This window comes from Heptranchias perlo, unplaced genomic scaffold, assembly GCF_035084215.1.
Source record: "Heptranchias perlo isolate sHepPer1 unplaced genomic scaffold, sHepPer1.hap1 HAP1_SCAFFOLD_55, whole genome shotgun sequence".
NCBI classification, from domain to species: Eukaryota; Metazoa; Chordata; class Chondrichthyes; order Hexanchiformes; family Hexanchidae; genus Heptranchias; species Heptranchias perlo.
In genome coordinates, this window is record NW_027139570.1 from 4,014,389 (window position 1) to 4,026,774 (window position 12,386).

The following is a 12,386-nucleotide window of genomic DNA, read 5'->3' on the forward strand; positions in this document are numbered from 1 at the left end:
TTATGTCCTTCCTTAAATAAGGGCACCAGAACTGTCCGCAGTACTCCAGGTGTGGTCTCACCAGCACCCTGTACATTTGTAGCATGACTTCCCTGCTTTGACACTCCACCCCCATATAAATAAAGGCCAATATTTCGTTTGTCTTCCGGATTACCTGCTGCACCTGTATGTTGACTTTTTGTGCTTCATGTACGAGGACACCCAGATCCCTCTGTACCGCAGCATTTTGTCGTATTTCTCCATTCAAATTATATTTGCTTTTCTATTTTTCCTCTCAAAGTGGATGACTTCACATTTTGCCACGTTATATTCCATCTGCCAAATTTATGCCCATTCACTTAACCTGTCAATATCCCTTTGCAGACACTTTGTGCCCTCATCGCAACTTGCTTTTCCACCTATCTTTGTATCATCAGCAAACTTGGCCACAAGATACTCTGTTCCTTCATCTAAGTCATTGATATATATTGTAAATAGTTGAGGCCCCAGCACGGAGCCCTGCGGCACCCCACTAGTTACAGATTGCCATTTTGAAAATGACCCTTTCATCCCGACTCTTTGTTTTCTGTTAGTTAGCAAATCCTCTGTCCATGCCAGCATATTACCACAACACTATGAGCTCTTATCGTGTGCAGTAATCTTCTATGTGCCCACCTTATCGAGGGCCTTTTGGAAATCGAAATATACTGCATCCATTGGTTCCCCCTTATCCACCCAGCGCGTTACTTCCTTGTGGTGGATGGGGTGCCAATCAAGCGGGCTGCTTTGTCTTGGATGGTGTCGAGCTTCTCGAGCGTTTTTGGAGCTGCACTCATCCAGGCAAGTGGAGAGTATTCCATCACACTCTTGACTTTTGCGTTGGAGATGGTGGAAAGGCTTTGGGGATTCAGGAGGTGAGTCACTCGCCGCAGAATACCCAGCCTCTGACCTGCTTTTGTAGCCACAGTATTTATATGGCTGGTCCAGTGAAGTTTCTGGTCAATGGTGACCCCCAGGATGTTGATGGTGGGGGATTAGGCGATGGTAATGCCGTTGAATGCCAAGGGTAAGATGGTTAGACTCTCTTTTGTTGGAGATGGTCATTGCCTGGCACTTGTCTGGCGCGAATGTTACTTGCCACTTATGAGCCCAAGCCTGGATGTTGTCCAGGTCTTGCTGCATGCGGGCACGGACTTCATTATCTGTGGGGTTGCGAATGGAACTGAATACAGTGCAATAATCAGCGAACATCCCCATTTCTGACCTTATGATGGAGGGAAGGTCATTGATGAAGCAGCTGAAGATCGTTGGGCCTAGGACACTGCCCTGAGGAACTCCTGCAGCAATGTCCTGGGGCTGAGATGATTGGTCTCCAACAACCACTACCATCTTCCTTCTTGCTAGGTATGACTCCAGCCGATGGCGAGTTTTCCCCCTGATTCCCGTTGACTTCAATTTTACTCGAGCTCCTTGGTGCCACACTCGGTCAAATGCTGCCTTGATGTCAAGGGCAGTCACTCTTACCTCACCTCTGGAATTCAGCTCTTATGTCCATGTTTGTACCAAGGCTGTAATGAGGTCTGGAGCCGAGTGATCCTGGCGGAACCGAAACTGAGCATCAGTGAGCAGGTTATTTGTGAGTAAGTGCCGCTAGATAGCACCGTCGATGACACCTTCCATCACTTTGCTGAAGATCAGTGATCGAAATTTCGCTTTCCCCATGAGTGACCTGTGTTCGATTCGCGGCCAATGCACTCTCAATTTCATTTTAGATCTTTAATTCGCCAGCACCACTCAACCCCGCTTATAGCTGAAATTCACCATTTATTTAGGGCTGCAAGTAGTGTGGCCACTGTTTTCGGCCAGAATGGAGATGATTGGGTAATTCCCCCGTCAATCACTGCTGTAACTGACTGGGATTAATTTTACACACATAATTTGTATTATGTAACTATCCTCCCCTCATTGCATTTTACAAACATACAAACATACGAACAAGAACTAACAGCAAAAGATACTCTGGTGCATCCAGCCTGTCTCATGCAATTCTCATACCTTGTGTTTCACACTATATACAATCCCCACTCCACCCAAAACTACGCCATCTCCTGCGAGAGGCGAAAAAACAGATGAAAACTCAGGCCAATCTGGGGGGAGAGGGAATCTAGGAGTTTCCTCTTGACCCTTAGGAGATCGAAACTGGACCAGGAGATTATTCTGTCCCTGGGTAATTCTATGCATTACCTACCTTTTGCATGCGATGATCTGCCTCAGCCTGAAAGAGGTCCAGCTCTCGATTGAAATATTGCTGGAGAAATAATTAATTTGTATTATGTAACTATCCCCCACTCACTGCATTTAACTGGATCAATAATCAATTTATATTATGTAACTATCCTCCACTCACTGCATTTTACTGGATCAATAATCAATTTATATTATGTAACTATCCTCCATTCACTGCATTTTACTGGATCAATAATCAATTTATATTATGTAACTATCCCCCGCTCACTGCATTTTACTGGAGGAATAATCAATTTATATTATGTAACTATCCCCCGCTCACTGCATTTTACTGGATCAATAATCAATTTATATTATGTAACTATCCCCCGCTCACTGCATTTTACTGGATCAATAATCAATTTATATTATGTAACTATCCCCCACTCACTGCATTTAACTGGATCAATAATCAATTTATATTATGTAACTATCCTCCACTCACTGCATTTTACTGGATCAATAATCAATTTATATTATGTAACTATCCTCCATTCACTGCATTTTACTGGATCAATAATCAATTTATATTATGTAACTATCCCCCGCTCACTGCATTTTACTGGAGGAATAATCAATTTATATTATGTAACTATCCTCCACTCACTGCATTTTACTGGATCAATAATCAATTGATATTATGTAACTATCCCCCGCTCACTGCATTTTACTGGAGGAATAATCAATTTATATTATGTAACTATCCTCCACTCACTGTATTTTACTGGATCAATAATCAATTTGTATTATGTAACCATCCTCCACTCACTGTATTTTACTGAGTCAATAATCAATTTGTACTTTGTAACTATCCTCCACTCACTGTATTTTACTGGATCAATAATCAATTTGTATTATGTAACTATCCTCCACTCACATACTGCATTCTTCTGGCGAAATAATGAGTTTGTATTCTGTAAATCTCCTTTTAAAGTCCGACGTTATGTATTTGTTTGTATATAATAGGAAGTGTATGCATACTTTGTTTAAAATGGTTGTAGATTTACAGTAAAGTAGTAAAATATCTGGCAATTTCTGAAGCAAGTAGAGTTTGTTGAAATATCAGAGGTTTTTGAAAACATGCTGAGAAGGAGGGAGTTATAGAATCGAGGTTCTACAGCGTCACCTCTGGTGGACAGGTGTAATTACAGCATTTCACATTTACAGAGGCAGTTTTTTATTGTAAAAATTAATACAATATAGGAATTTCTAATGGAAAGAGGTGACGCAAAAGTGTGATATAAATTAACAACCGTAAGTACTTTTAAAAAACAATATTAGGTGCAGGCATATGATTTATAATGTATTAGTAATTGAACTCGCTGGGCTTTGTTGTAAGGTGTCAGTAGTGGCCCAGTTGATAGCCTCCTTAACTCTGATATTGGACATTGTAGTTTCGACTCCCACTCCAGAGACTTCAGCACAAAATCTAGGCTTACTGGATTAGTCCAGTGCAGAACTAATGGAGTTTGGTACTCTGAGAGGATCTGTCTTTCAGATAAGACATTAAACAGAGGCTCTATATTCTCTCACAGGTGGACGTGAAATAGTCTAAGGCACTATTGGAAGAAAAGCAGGCGAGTTCAACCGAGTGTCCTGGTCAATGTTTATCCCTCAACCAACATCACCAGTACAGATGATCTGCTTATTATTACATTGCTGTTTAAGGGACCTTGCTCTGTGAAAATCGGCTGCTGTGTTCCGACATTACAACAGTGATTACACTTCAAAAAGCACTCCATTGGCTGCAAATCGCTTTCGGACCTGCTTTGATCGTGAAGGGCGCTTTATAAATTAAAGATATTCCTCTTTTATTGTTAAATAGCAAAACCTTTGCCAAATTGTGAAGCAAAGATGTCGAGTTGGTTGGTGCATAGATTTTCCTGTACAGTACAGCAGAAGTAGGCCATTCGGCCCCTGGACCCTGCTCCTCCATTAAATAAGATCATGGCTGAACTTTTACCTTAATTCCACTTTCCCACCGTATCCACATATCACTTGATTCCCTCAGTGTCCAAAAATCGATCGATGTCAGTCTTGAATATACTCAACAACTGAGCATCAACAGCCCTCTGGGGTGGCAGAAAATTCCAAAGATTCACAACCCGCTGAGTAATTGTTTTCCTCTTCTCGGTCCTAAATGGCCGACCCCTCATCTTGAGACTATGACCCCTAGTTCTAGAGTCTCCAGCCAGGGATAGCAGCCTCTCTGCATCTACCTTGTCAAGCCTTCTAAGAATTTTATACGTTTCAATTAGATCACCACTCATTGTTCTAAAATCCAGAGAACATGAGCCCATTCTACTCAATCTCTCCTCATAGGACAACCCTCTCATCCCAGGAATCAATCCAGTGAACCTTCGTTGCACGCCCTCTAAGGCAAGTATATCCTTCCTTAGGTTAGGAGACCAAAACTGTGCACAGTACTCCAGATGTGGTCTCACCAAAGTCCTATATATTTGCAGCAAGACCTCCTTATTCTTGTACTCCAACCCCCTTGAAATATTGGATAACATAGCATTTCCCTTCCTAATTGCTTGCTGTACCTGCATGTTAACTTTCTTTGATTCGTGTACAAGGAAACCCAAATCCCCCTGACTACAACATTTCTTAGTCTCTCACCATTTAAAAAAATATTCTGCTTTTCTATTCTTGCTACCAAAGTGAATAACCTCACATTTCCCCACATTTTACTCTATTTGCCACCTTCTCGCCCATTCACTTAACCTGTCTATATCCCTTTGAAGCCTCTTTGCGTCCTCCTCACCACTTACTTTCCCACCTTTGTATCGTCAACAAGTTTGGATACATTATTCTCGGTCCCCTCCTATAAGTCATTGATATAGATTGTAAACAGCTGAGGCTCCAGCACTGATCATTGCGGCACCCGTCTCGTTACTACCTGCCAACCCGAAAATGACCCATTTATTCCTTACTCCTTTTTTCCAGTCCGTTAACCAATCGTCAATCCATGCTAATATATTACCTCCAATCCTATGAGCCCTAATCTTGTGTAACAATCTCTTGTGTGGCTCCTTTCTCCTGTCCCAGTGGTTTCTGGACCATCAATAGATTACCGGAAGCCCCAATAGATATCTGGAACACCAATAGATTTCTCCCATCCCAATGGTTTACTCCAGCTTTTTTTTTTCAAAAAAATGTACTTTATTAATAAAATTTGCAGCAATGCATACAGTACAGTTGTCATATCACATTCCAAACGTACACAATACAGATTATACAATTTGCAGGTTACATCAAGTACGGTTCAATGAACACATTGTACATAATTACAGTTCATCACACTATGGGGTGTCTCATTGCATTATACTCAACACAGAATGTTGATTACAGATTCATTACAGGTACATTACAGATTCATTACAGGTACATTACAGCAATTTGAATTTTACATTCTGCACAGGGTTTTTTTTCCCCTGATTTCAGCCCCTCGGTATACAATGGCGGGAAGGCTATAAACGGTTGCCTTTCCCCACAGAGCCTTTGCGGTGGCCGCACCCATCCTCAGTGCGTCCCTGAGCACGTAGTCCTGGACCTTGGAATGTGTCAGTCTGCAACACTCGGTCGAGGACAGCTCCATGCACTGGATGACCAGCAGGTTTCGGGCAGACCAAAGGGCGTCTTTCACCAAGTTAATGGACTTCCAGCAGCAGTTGATGTCTGTCTCGGTGTGCGTCCCCGGGAACAGCCCGTAGAGCACACCGAGACAGACATCAAATAAATACAGTTCATGAAACTGCAGGGTGCCTCATTGCACTTGCAATCAGTATAGATTACAGTTACATTACAGCAATTACAGTCATTACAAGGAGTTTTTTTTGGTTTCCAGTCCCTCGGCCTACGATGGCGAGAGCGTCCTAAACTGCGGCCTTTCCCCATCGAGCTTTTGCGGTGGCTGCATCTCAGCGCCCAGTCCTGGAAATGCTTTAATATCTAAGGGTTACTAGGTATTTTACAGAAAAGAATGACGAACACCACTGTTAATCGGCCAGCAAGTCCTTCGAGGTGATAGCTCAGATTGTAAACAATTTTACAACACCAAGTTATAGTCCAACAAATTTATTTTAAATTCCACAAGCTTTCGGAGGCTTCATCTGACGAAGGAGGAAGCCTCCGAAAGCTTGTGGGATTTAAAATAAAATTGCTGGACTATAACTTGGTGTTGTAAAATTGTTTACAATTGTTAACCCCCAGTCCATCACGGGCATCTCCACATCACAGCTCAGATAGGCAGTGATTCGAAGTTGCCATTAAAGTCACCGCTCTGGGAGCACACATTATTTCTGTTTTTAGTCATAAACGAGGGGAGAGCGCGAACGCAGTCCCCACTACCACAAATTTTGCAGTCGAGTATCCCGCATTTGGGGACATCGCAGGCGTCAGCACACCCGGAGTGCAATGGCTTAGCCTCGTCCTGGGAGAACCTCCTTCCTGATCAAGGTATCTCCCCTGCCAGGTAAGTATGCTCGAATGGTGTTGCAAATTTCCATCCAACGGCAGTCAACACTCTTTCACATTAGGGCAAATAAGAATTTGAAACGTTCATTTTCCATTTTTATAAGGAATGTTTACTGTAAATGTAAGAATCATTGTTTTTCCATCATTTCTTTGGTTAAATATGGTCGTTTTGCAGATTCAACAGTATTCGCTGCCTCATTTGCATATCACCCATAAAAGGAAAGAGCGCCCCCCATTCGCCGGATGGAACGGAGCATTCCTGAATGGCTCTGGCCATTTCCAGCTCATCTCTTGTTTCTTCACTTGTCCCACTACCGCCCTCCTCGCCTTGAATCATCATCATCATCCCTCTTGTCATTTAATCACTCCTGCCCTCCCACTCAATCTCAGACCTTGCCTTTTGTTCTTTCCTCCCCTATTTTGCCTGGCTCTGAAGTTGCTTAAAAACTGTTAAATCTTTTCAATTCTTCCAGTTCTGACGAAATATCATCGACCTCAAACGGTAACCCTGTTTTTTTCATAAAATTTGCAGCAATACAGTTGTCATATCACAATCCAAACGTGCACAATACAGATTATACAATTTGCAGGTGACATCAAATACTAGAACACATTGTACATAATTACAGTTTATGACAGTCTAGGGTGCCTCATTGCATTACACTCAATACAGGTGATTGATTACAGATTCATTACAGGTACATTACAGATTCATTACAGGTACATTACATCAATTTGAATTTTACATTCTGCCTGAGGGGGTTTTTAAGGGCATAAGAAATAGAAGCAGGAGTAGGCCATACGGCCACTCGATCCTGCTCCTCCATTCAATATGATCATGGCTGATCTTCTACATCAGCTCCCACTTTCCCGCCCTATCCCCATATCCCTTGATTCCCTGAGTGTCCACAGATGCTGGTTGACTGAATATTTCCAGTATTTTCTGTTTTTATTCCTGAAGCTGAAATCACGGTTACTGTGCATATGGGGAATTTTTAAATTTCAAAAATGTACTTTATTCATAAAATTTGTGAAGGTACAAATAGTACAATCCGAATAATACAATGACAGATCAGATCTGATAAACACAGTTCATCACACTCTGGGGAGTCTCATTACTGACAATGGTCACATGACATCGCCGTCTTGAGCTCGGATCAGATGTCGGTCCGCAGATTGACGAGTTTCTGACGTCACACACGCCCTGTTGCCTGGTTACTGACGTCACGCGCGCTCCCGGCCCGCGCTGATTCGGTTTAACGGCCGCGCAGTTTTCAAATCAGCCGCCACGTGACCATAGCCGCCGTCCCCCCCGCCTCGCGGTCAGTGAGTCGAGCTTGGGGCGGGGGCCGAGCTCCGATTGGTCAGCAGGGATGTCAATCAGCGGGTTCCGATCCAATCGCAGGGGCGGACTCTGGGAAGAGGGCGTTAATTGACGGTGAATGTCCGCAGTGCGCATGCCCCGACCCGTCCAACCCCGGATGGCGCGAAGTCGGCGGAGAAGAAGGCGGTTTGGAGGGAAAATGGCGGCGGAGGGGTAGCGAGTGAAATGGAGAGAGAGAGAGACAGAGGGTGAGTGTGCGGGACTGGGGGCCGCTCCGAGGGACCCTTCACCCCCCGCGGACGGCCCGAGCCGCCGCCCTGTGGATGGATGGAGGGGCGGGCGGGCGGGCGGGCGGGCGGGTGAGGGGAGCCTGCGATCGGTCTCGGTGATCTCCCTCCTCCCTCCTCCCTCCGGAGATGGCGGGGCGCGGGGAGATCTGTGGATCGGAGATTAGATCAGCCCGGGTCCCGGGACTGAGAGCCGGAGCTCCTTTAATCAAAACCCCGGCCCCGGGGATTAAATAAACTCCCGGGAAAAACAATCAGAGAGAAGGAGGAACTGAGGGGAGGGGGGGGGGTCTCAGTATTTGATGAACTGAGGGGGGGTCTCAGTATTTGATGAACTGAGGGGGGGGTCTCAGTATTTGATGAACTGAGGGGGGGGTCTCAGTATTTGATGAACTGAGGGGGGGGGTCTCAGTATTTGATGAACTGAGGGGGGGGGTCTCAGTATTTGATGAACTGAGGGGGGGGGTCTCAGTATTTGATGAACTGAGGGGGGGTCTCAGTATTTGATGAACTGAGGGGGGGTCTCAGTATTTGATGAACTGAGGGGGGGGTCTCAGTATTTGATGAACTGAGGGGGGGGGGTCTCAGTATTTGATGAACTGAGGGGGGGGGTCTCAGTATTTGATGAACTGAGGGGGGGGGTCTCAGTATTTGATGAACTGAGGGGGGGGTCTCAGTATTTGATGAACTGAGGGGGGTCTCAGTATTTGATGAACTGAGGGGGGTCTCAGTATTTGATGAACTGAGGGGGGTCTCAGTATTTGATGAACTGAGGGGGGTCTCAGTATTTGATGAACTGAGGGGGGGGGGTCTCAGTATTTGATGAACTGAGGGGGGGGGGTCTCAGTATTTGATGAACTGAGGGGAGGTGGTCTCAGTGTTTGATGAACTGAGGGGGGGGTCTCAGTATTTGATGAACTGAGGGGGGGGGGTCTCAGTATTTGATGAACTGAGGGGGGGGTCTCAGTATTTGATGAACTGAGGGGGGGGTCTCAGTATTTGATGAACTGAGGGGGGGGGGTCTCAGTATTTGATGAACTGAGGGGGGGGTCTCAGTATTTGATGAACTGAGGGGGGGGGTCTCAGTATTTGATGAACTGAGGGGGGGGTCTCGGTATTTGATGAACTGAGGGGGGGGGGTCTCAGTATTTGATGAACTGAGGGGGGGGGTCTCAGTATTTGATGAACTGAGGGGGGGTCTCAGTATTTGATGAACTGAGGGGGGGTCTCAGTATTTGATGAACTGAGGGGGGGTCTCAGTATTTGATGAACTGAGGGGGGGTCTCAGTATTTGATGAACTGAGGGGGGGGGTCTCAGTATTTGATGAACTGAGGGGAGGGGGTCTCAGTATTTGATGAACTGAGGGGGGGGGGTCTCAGTATTTGATGAACTGAGGGGGGGGTCTCAGTATTTGATGAACTGAGGGGGGTCTCAGTATTTGATGAACTGAGGGGGGTCTCAGTATTTGATGAACTGAGGGGGGGGGGTCTCAGTATTTGATGAACTGAGGGGGGTCTCAGTATTTGATGAACTGAGGGGAGGTGGTCTCAGTGTTTGATGAACTGAGGGGGGGGTCTCAGTATTTGATGAACTGAGGGGGGGGTCTCAGTATTTGATGAACTGAGGGGGGGGTCTCAGTATTTGATGAACTGAGGGGGGGGTCTCAGTATTTGATGAACTGAGGGGGGGGGGTCTCAGTATTTGATGAACTGAGGGGGGGGTCTCAGTATTTGATGAACTGAGGGGGGGGTCTCAGTATTTGATGAACTGAGGGGAGGGTTTCGGTATTTGATGAACTGAGGGGGGGGGGGTCTCAGTATTTGATGAACTGAGGGGGGGGGTCTCGGTATTTGATGAACTGATGGGAGGGGGTCTCAGTATTTGATGAACTGATGGGAGGGGGTCTCGGTATTGTTCAGTCAATCGAGTGCGGGTTTGGGGGCCACTCGGAGGGAAGGATCAGGATCAGACTGTGCGGGACTGGGGGCCACTCGGAGGGAAGGGGGGGGATCAGGATCAGACTGTGCGGGACTGGGGGCCACTCGGAGGGAAGGATCAGGATCAGACTGTGCGGTTCTGGGGGTCACTCGGAGGGAAGGATCAGGATCAGACTGTGCGGTTCTGGGGGCCACTCGGAGGGAAGGATCAGGATCAGACTGTGCGGGGCTGGGGTCACTCGGAGGGAAGGATCAGGATCAGACTGTGCGGGACTGGGGGCCACTCGGAGGGAAGGATCAGGATCAGACTGTGGGACTGGGGGCCACTCGGAGGGAAGGATCAGGATCAGACTGCGGGACTGGGGGCCACTCGGAGGGAAGGGGGGGATCAGGATCAGACTGTGCGGGACTGGGGGCCACTCGGAGGGAAGGATCAGGATCAGACTGCGGGACTGGGGGCCACTCGGAGGGAAGGGGGGGATCAGGATCAGACTGTGCGGGACTGGGGGCCACTCGGAGGGAAGGATCAGGATCAGACTGCGGGACTGGGGGCCACTCGGAGGGAAGGGGGGGATCAGGATCAGACTGTGCGGGACTGGGGGCCACTCGGAGGGAAGGGGGGATCAGGATCAGACTGTGCAGGACTGGGGGCCACTCGGAGGGAAGGGGGGATCAGGATCAGACTGTGCGGGACTGGGGGCCACTCGGAGGGAAGGGGGGATCAGGATCAGACTGTGCAGGACTGGGGGCCACTCGGAGGGAAGGGGGGATCAGGATCAGACTGTGCGGGACTGGGGGCCACTCGGAGGGAAGGGATGGATCAGGATCAGACTGTGCGGGACTGGGGGCCACTCGGAGGGAAGGGGGGATCAGGATCAGACTGTGCAGGACTGGGGGCCACTCGGAGGGAAGGGCTGGATCAGGATCAGACTGTGCGGGACTGGGGGCCACTCGGAGGGAAGGGGGGATCAGGATCAGACTGTGCGGGACTGGGGGCCACTCGGAGGGAAGGGGGTGGATCAGAATCCAGAGGAAAATATGATCCTAAAAACAGGGGTGGCACATGGAGAGGGAATTGCCTCAAACTGGGGCAGGAGAATGAAACGATCACATATTGTGGTCGGGATGGTGAAGAGACATGGAATGTGGGAACAGAGTTCCTCAAACAGTGTATTAAATTCAATATTTAAGGAAAAGTGTAGATTAGATTCTCCTTCACACCGTCAATATTGATCTCATTTTCTGCCCCGCCATAATTAGATATCCTGGTGAATGACGGAGTGATTGAGAAAAGTCCACAGCTGGAAGTAAACAGGGATTGTAGACTGAGGAACAACAGCAGGTGAATCAGCACAGGATTGTGAGAGCAGCAACCAGAGAGAATCCTTCCGATTCGAAAAGCTTCCATAGATCGACTGAGGAGAAAGGTAAGAGAAAGTCCCATTTCCTCAGATAAACACTGGTCCTGTAGACAGTCCACAAAGGTTACAAGGTAATGGGGGAAATGGTGAGAATGAGACTGGGAGAGTCTGATCACCGAGTACAATTATCCAGCATGAGGCCGTGCAATGAAATGTGAAGTAAGATCAGTTTCTGTCTCAAAGCACACAGTCACAAATGAATCTTGTGTGTGTTTTAGAGAAAAGGGGTTTGATCTAAGAGGTGACTCCAGTCTGAGGCAGTGCCTAGCAGATATACAGTGTCTCCCCGCCCCCAGCACCAACTCGGAAAGAACCCACCTTTATAGCCCCGATAATATCGATATTACACTGTGAGTTAAGGTAGTGCCAGACAGTGTTACCGAATTCAAATATATTTCCTATCCAACAGTCAAAATAAATCAACTTAAAATTCGGAACTGGATATTGGGTTTAACTTAATGTTATTTCCCATCAGTAAATCTATTTCTGGATTTAACAATTGTAGTTGAATTAAATGATTATCATTTAAATATAAACTGGTGATAAAATGATGCGTAAATCTTATTTAATGATTTGTAAAATTTCTTCCAATTGATTATTCTGATACAAAGCACAAAATAATGTTCTGGGTGATCACATGATCCAGCTCCCGGCCTCGGCCGAGGGTTCTTT

General features: G+C 46.6%; 1 non-coding gene across 1 annotated transcript; it reads right to left on the minus strand.

The window, feature by feature from the left end:
• Positions 1-6,587: 6,587 nt before the first annotated feature.
• On the minus strand, positions 6,588-6,750 carry LOC137315471 (U1 spliceosomal RNA). Its single transcript, XR_010961450.1, has one exon. It is a non-coding gene; the product is annotated as a U1 spliceosomal RNA (small nuclear RNA).
• Between the last annotated feature and the right edge of the window lie 5,636 nt (positions 6,751-12,386).